The sequence below is a fragment of the Carcharodon carcharias genome, chromosome 4, assembly GCF_017639515.1.
Source record: "Carcharodon carcharias isolate sCarCar2 chromosome 4, sCarCar2.pri, whole genome shotgun sequence".
In the NCBI taxonomy this organism is placed as follows: domain Eukaryota; kingdom Metazoa; phylum Chordata; class Chondrichthyes; order Lamniformes; family Lamnidae; genus Carcharodon; species Carcharodon carcharias.
The window spans coordinates 32,559,326-32,566,944 of record NC_054470.1 but is presented as its reverse complement, the minus strand read 5'-3'; positions in this window follow the sequence as shown (position 1 = coordinate 32,566,944).

The following is a 7,619-nucleotide window of genomic DNA, read 5'->3' as shown; positions in this document are numbered from 1 at the left end:
TATTCTTTAAATATATTTTCTTTTTCCACATATTTCTATTAATTTTTAAAAATTTATTCCCATCCATTGTTTTATCTCCATCTTTTAGCCTATTTTGATCCTTTCCCCCTACCCCACCCCCACTAGGGCCATCTGTCACTTGCTCATCCCGCTTTCCATCCTTAATGTCACCTTTAGTACATCCTTTAGCTAATATCACCACCATCAACACTCCTTTGTCCTTTTGTCTATGACATCCTTGGCAATCTCTTCTTTGCCTACACCTATCACTGGCCCTCTATCCAGCTCCACCTGTCCTACCCCCCTCTAACAGCTTATATTTCATCTCATTTCTAATTTCTTTAGTTCTGATGAAGAGTCATGTGGCCTCAAAACGTTAACTCTGTCTTCCTATCCACAGGTGCTGTCAGACCTGCTGAGTTTTTCCAGCTATTTTTGTTTTTGTTTCAGATTTCCAGCATCCGCAGTATTTTGCTTTTAGCTAAATATTTATCATGCCCAGTGCCAGCATGTCCTATTCTCAGCTTCAAACTAATCTTATATTTTAAAATAGCACACAAAAGAGCTGCAAAAGATGATCACCACAGTCTCACCTGACTTCTTTCGTGGATTGGAATCACTCCCCTGTCTCAAGAGGGAATGTGAGTCAATGCCCTTCCCTGAAGGCAATCAAAGGGGTATTATCAAATTGAATGGGTCATTCTGAGACAAAGACATTGACTGTCTCAAACCCCCAGATGTGTCATCCCACAACAAAGGATACGTAATCAGCATGACTACCCCATCTTATTTGGAAAAAGACCTTGAACGGGGAAAGCCACATGGAGGCAGCCATGTTGTCTTTGTATGTTTAAATAATCAGCAAAGAACTGATTGCAGGCAGAACCACTGAAGCCCTCTAAATCATCAGTCCAGCTAGTTCGTGAACTAGACTTGGGAAACAAACTGTGAAACGTCAGGTTGTTGAAGCAGAGTCCTTACAGGCATCTCCCAACATATGTGCCATCTCCTAAGATCCAGAGACATGAAGATTTTTCAGTGTTAATAATACAACAGGCTGGCAGCTCTTATGTTCAGTAGCACCACTGGGGTGGCTATGGCTGCTGCTGGAGGGACAGGCACCGGAGTCCAAGGTCGTGGAGCAACCCAGGCCATGAGTAGGTAATATGGAGGGGTGTGGGATTATGGGGGAGGGGGCCATGGGTCAAGGGGTGTAAAGGCAGCAAGGATGGGGGTGGCTCTTAGTGGGATCAGTTCCCAATAGCCAGTCTCCCGATCAGGCATTGAGTACCTTTGATCGGGGGACCCCCTTCCTCAACTCTGGAGGTGGCTAGCTGATTTCACGTTTAAGCTGCCATGCGCTCCACTTGGCAACAGACCCGCCCATTAATTGGCCACTTAAGGACCTCAATTGGCAGCATGGTAGGCAGGAGCAGGCAGGGGAGGCAGGTCAACCATGGACCTTCCCACCCAGAACTAAATTCTGGTGGAGCTGGGAAGGTGGCAGGGTCCTGGTGTGCCACCATCACATCTAATTTCATCTCCTTTCCACTTCCAAGTGAGAGCAGAAGATTCTACCCTTGTAGGAATCACTGAGAAATGGCTACAGAAACATCAGGATTGGGAGTTAAACATTGCAGGGTATAACATTTTTAGAAAAGATAGAAAGGGAAAACAGAGAGGGGAGTAGCTCTACTTATTAGGGATAAGATATTGGTAGTAGAAAAAAGGGATTCAATTATTAGCAAGACCAAAATAGAATCCATATGGATACTGATTTTAAAAAAAACAAACAGCTAATAGGTGCAGTCTACAGACCACCTAGTATTGAAAAGGAGGTGGATGAAGAAATATGCAGATGTTATTGAATTGAATAAAAACATAGAATAACAATCATGGAGGATTTCAACTACACTGATATTAAATGGACAAAAGAGATAGGTAAAAAAGACAAAAGAATAGAGTTTGTACAATTATTACAATAATATTTCATAATATTAGCCTGGTTTATTGTCAGGTCGGTTTATGAGTGTGATTATAGTCTGTCTGTGCAATTAAATGACACTGGGGTCAGTTAAACTGCAAGCTTGAAATTATCAAAAGAAGTTAGGTGTAGAATTGAGTTTTGAAGAAGAGTCATATGGACTTGAAACGTTAACTCTGTTTTTCTGTCTTTCTCTCCACAGGTGCTGTCAGACCTGAGTTTTTGCTGAGTTTTCCCAGAAAATTTTGTTTTTGTTTCAAATTTCCAGCATCCGCAGTATTTTGCTTTTATCTAGGTGTAGAAGTGTACTTTAAATGCTAATGAGTAAACATGGATGCTGTCATAGCATATAAGGTGTGAAGGAAATTTGTATTTTAGGTAAGTGAAGGAGTTGTTTGGATTTCAAAGGGATGTTAGGTTTAAAACGAGCCAGATAAGCAAGGCCAGGCAGTGTGTTTATTTTTCCCAAAGGTTACTGACAATATTGGCAACATGAAATTTTATATTATGGGAAAAGTGCATTTCCAAAGATATATGGAACAATGGAATTTACAGATTAAAGAGAGAGAAACGTACATTAAGGGGAATGAAAGGCCAAGTTGGGGGGGGGGGGTGGGGGGCGGGGGCATGTAAGATCTAACATGAGTGTGTGAAACAGCCTTTGGGAAGCCCCCAGCCATTTGTGCAAAGATCTGCTGTGTCTAGTAGCTAAAGTTGGAGGCAAGCTTTTGGAATTCCACTGTCAAGTTGATACTGTAGTAACTTGCTGTCTTGATTTTTAAATTTAAAATCTATTTTGGACAGTTGCCTTAAAGGGGGTGTGTAATTTAGAGTCAGGTTAATTAGGAATTTTAGGATTTGTTATAGTGTTAAGTAATTGTAGTCTTACGCATATGCTTGAAATCTTTTCTTTTGTTAATAAATATTTTAATTTAATTTTTAAAAATCTCTAATGGTCTTAGTGGACTCATTCTGAATTCAGTACACACATCTTCTCATAATAAATACAAATTGCAAAATCATTGTCATAGTGTGGCCAAGTTTCCTTTATGGATTTGGTCTGACTGGCACACATCATCTGCCTTGTCATAACACAATGTATACAAGAGTCTTTTTTTAACCCATTACATAAAAAGCTTAATTGAATCTAGTAATGAGGAATGAAACAGAGCAGATAATAGAAGTAAAAGTAGGGAACAGTGACCATAATATAATACACTTTCAGATGACGATAGAGAAGGACGCAAGTATGAGGCAAACCACATTGGAGAAAAGCTTATTTTGAGGGACTGAGAATAAAACTTGGGAAAATAAAATGGGCAACAATGTTGACAAACAACAACGTAGATCAATAATAAAAAACATTTAAAATGGCATTCAACAGGGTGCAGGAAAATATATTCCCTTAAAAGGAAAAAATAAATTAAAAACTAGTGAAAGACCATGGATGAATAAAGACGTAAGACAACTGAGGGTTTGGAAAGAGGCATACATTAAGTACACAGACAGCAGAAGATATGACAGTATACAAAGAGGTAAGGAGAGAAGTCAAAAATTTCAATATCTCTTATATTTATAATGCACATGTAACGTACTGAATTGTCCCAAGACGCTTCACAAAGAATTGTAAAATGTAGTCTGATATTGAGCTACATATGGCGATATTAGGTCAAAGGCTTGGTCAAAGAGGTAGGCTTTAAAAAGACACTTAAAGGAGGAAAGCGGGGTAGAGAAGTGGAGAGGGTAGGGAGGAAATTCCAGAGCTTGTGGCCAAGGTAACTGAAAGCATGGTCAGTGTTGTGGTGTCTTTGATGGATGGACCACAGGAGACTCAGGTACAGGTTACAATCGTTTATTCAAGTAATTGCAAGGAGGGCACCATCTCAATGCAGCTTGAGGCAGTACTCTGCTAAACTACAAGTGTTCATCATATTTATACATTATTGGTCACATACAAGAACAGTTTCCAGATTTCCATCTCATCAACATATAAGTTTACATTAAACAGACAAGTCTCTGGTACAAAGGTACATGCATCATCTGACTTTACCTTCACCCAGGCAGAGACCTGCCTTCCTATCTAAGCTGGGACCATCTGTTCTTCCCCTATCAGTTGAAGAGCACACATGATCTATGTTATTGCCATCCTCTGACTCCAGTCTAACTCCTCTATCATATTTACATTCTTCTTCGTCCAATATGGCCTTGCTGATGCTCGCAAGCCCTGAGAATGTGCAAGGTTCAGCATTCTCTCTGTCCCAGCCTGAACTTTAAATGTTAACTATTTAGCAATTGTGGTTTTGCATGCTGGGATATTTTAAGTCAAGTCCCTTACCATTATTGTATTCCTTTATTTCCCCCTAACAGTCAGCAATGGTAGACCAATTATGATTGGAAATGCGCAAGAGGCTAGAATTAGAGAAGCACAAATATGGGGTTGGAGGAGATAACAGAGAAAGGGAGGAAAAGGCCATGGAGGGATTTGAAAGCAAGGATGAGAATTTAAAAATGAAGATATTGATGACAGTGAGCCACTGTAGGTCATAGCATAGGGTGATAGCAAAATGGGCCTTGCTGCAAGTTAAGATGTGAGCAGCAGAATTTTGGAAGACTTCAAGTTAAAGGAGGGTAGAATGTAGAAGACAAGCCAGGAGTGCATTGGAATATCCAAGTCTAGAGGTAACAAAGGCATGAATGAGTGTTTCAGCAGCAGGTGAGATGAGACAGGGCGAAGTCGAGTGATGGTACAGAAGTGGAAAATCACATCTTAGAGATGGTACAAATATGAAGTCAGAAGCTCATCTCAGGATCAAATGTGACACCAAGATAGTGAACAGACTGGTTTAATCTCAAACTGTTGCAATGGACAGGGATGCAGTCGATAGTTAGCAAATGGTGTTTGGAGCGGGAACCAAAAACAATGGCTTCAGTCTTCCCAATATTTAATTGGAAGAAATTTCTGCCCCTTCACTATGAGATGTTTGATAAGCAATCTGATAATTTAACAATAGAGGAGGAGTCCAGAGAGGGTGAGGTAGAGATGGGTGTCATCAGTGTACATGAGAAAACTAATGCCATGCCTTTGGTTGATGTCAGCAAAGGGCACTGTGTAGATGAGAAATAGGAGAGGGCTTAGGATTTATCCCAGGGGTCACCAGAGCTAACAGTATGGGAGCAGGAAAAGAAGCAATTGCAAGTGATACTCTGGCTATGATTAGATAGATAAGAACGGAACCATGTGAGAGCATTCCCACCCAGCTGGATGACAGTAGAGAGGTATTGGAGGAGGATGGTATGATCAACCACGTTAAAGACTGAAGACAGGCGAGAAGGACAAGGAGGGAAAGTTTACTTTCATCACAGTCACATAAGATGTCATTTGTGACTTTGATAAGAGTTGTTTCCAATTCAACCATGGAGTTCCAGGAAAAATGGGTACGGATTTGGAAGGCAACAAATTCAAGGGCTTTGGAGGGGAAAGGGAGGTTGGAGATGGGACTTCAGTTTTCAAGGGCAGAGGGTAAAGGGATGTGTAAAGGACAGAGGGTAAAGAGGGGTGAAGACAGCAGATTTAAAGGAGAGAGTGACAACACCTGAACCATTTTCAATATCATTTAACATGGGGGCCTAGAGAAGCTGGGTGATCAGCAGTTTTGTGGGAAAATAGTCGAGGGAACAGGAGGTGGGTCTCATGGAAAAGGTAAGCTCAGCGAGTGCTTGAGTGGAGATGCAAGAGAAACTAGAGAAAAAGGCAAGTTCAGGGTTAGGGCAATGATGAGCATGATTTTCCTTCTACATCACCTTCCAAACCTACAACCTCTACCACCTAGAAGGACATCAACAGCAGATGCATGGGAACAGCACAGCCTGCAAGTTCTCCTCCAAGTCACACACCATCCTGATCACTGTCACTGAGTCAAAATCCTGGAACTCCCTTCCCAACAGCACTGAAGGGATTCCTACAGAACATCGAATGCAGTGATTCAAGAAGGCAGCACATCACCACCTTCTCAAGTGCAGTTAGGGATGGGAAATAAATGCTGGCCTAACCAACAATGCCAACGTCCCTTGAACAAATAAAGAAATAAAAATAAGTGTAGCCAGGCAGCCTAATAGCAGGCAGAGGTGTGGCAGAGGCAGCTGATCAGATTGTCTCACACTCAATGACAAAGGAGTCCATGAGCTCTTCACAATTGTTGTTGGAGATGAGGGTGGAGGGAATGGAGAAGAGAGGTTTCAGAAAACGGTCTGCAGCTGGGGGCAATATGTGCATTTCAGAATGATCCTGGAATAGTGAGCAGTTTAGCAGGTAAGTGTAGGGCCCACTAACATTTTAAGTGGTCCAGCCAGATCTCGTGGTAGCTGTCTAAACCAGCTGTATGCCATATCCTATCAACTTATGTCTCTTGAACTTAAGCGAATGAAGATGAGGGCCATAACAGGGGAAATGGCTAGGGTGAGAGACAGTAATAATTTTATTGGGAAAGAATTAATAAAGAACATAGGACCTATGAAAATGAAATATTGGGGAACATAAACAAAATAGTAAAATAGTTTACAGGCATATCAATTTAAAAGGATGGCAATGATGGGAGTAGGACCATTAAGGGGTTGAACAAATAATACCACAGCCAATGATAGAAACATGGCATAAATATTGATGGAATCATATATCTCAAGACTGAACTTTTATTTTACAAAATGGAAGGACTTGGCATTATCTGTACATTTGGATACAGACCTGGGATTTTTTTTTAAAAAGGTGATAAGTTCACCTTAGAACTGTCAACAAGCAGGCCTCTTCCAAGAAGTCACCGACCTTTATGGTACTTGCGGAAGATCTAGTTGTTTGTTTGAACTACAATCACTTTAATTGATGGGGAAAAAGCTGAAGAAAAGCAAAAGCTAGTAACATTCTGGAAATCACATGGCAGAGAAAAAAACCCATAAGTTTTGAACCTACTGGTTTTGAAAGGAGTCTTGTTGGGAACCATGTTGAGGATGGAAGGCTGCCCTAAATAGCTCTCTCTCTCTCTACCTTGCCTAAAATTGTGTGTGGCAATCAACCTGTAGCCAGAGAACGCTCATCTGTGTGTAACAGGTCTGCATTTGAACCTGCAAAGCTGAGACCAGTTGGTGAAAACTTCCAGACATCCCATCAAGACCAAAGATAAAAACAAAAAACTGCAGATGCTGGAAATCCAAAACAAAAACAGAATTACCTGGAAAAACTCAGCAGGTCTGGCAGCATCGGCGGAGAAGAAAAGAGTTGACGTTTCAAGTCTTCATGACCCTTCCACAGAACTCCAAAACAAAAACAGAATTACCTGGAAAATCTCAGCAGGTCTGGCAGCATCGGCAGAGAAGAAAAGAGTTGACGTTTCGACCAGTTGTCCATCTTCACATGAGGGAACTCCAAGTCGACAGCTTTGACACCCTGTGAACTTTTCCGTTTATTTTACAATGCCCATCCTCTAAAACCCACCTCTGCAGAGACTCTATCTGTTTATCATTTGTTTGTCTGTGTGTACATCTGTGTGGGTGCTGGAGAAATTCTTTAGGAAGAGATAGATAGTTATATTTCTCGATTACAATTGTATGTTAACCAGTACCTGCAACTAGTCAAAAGAAGTTT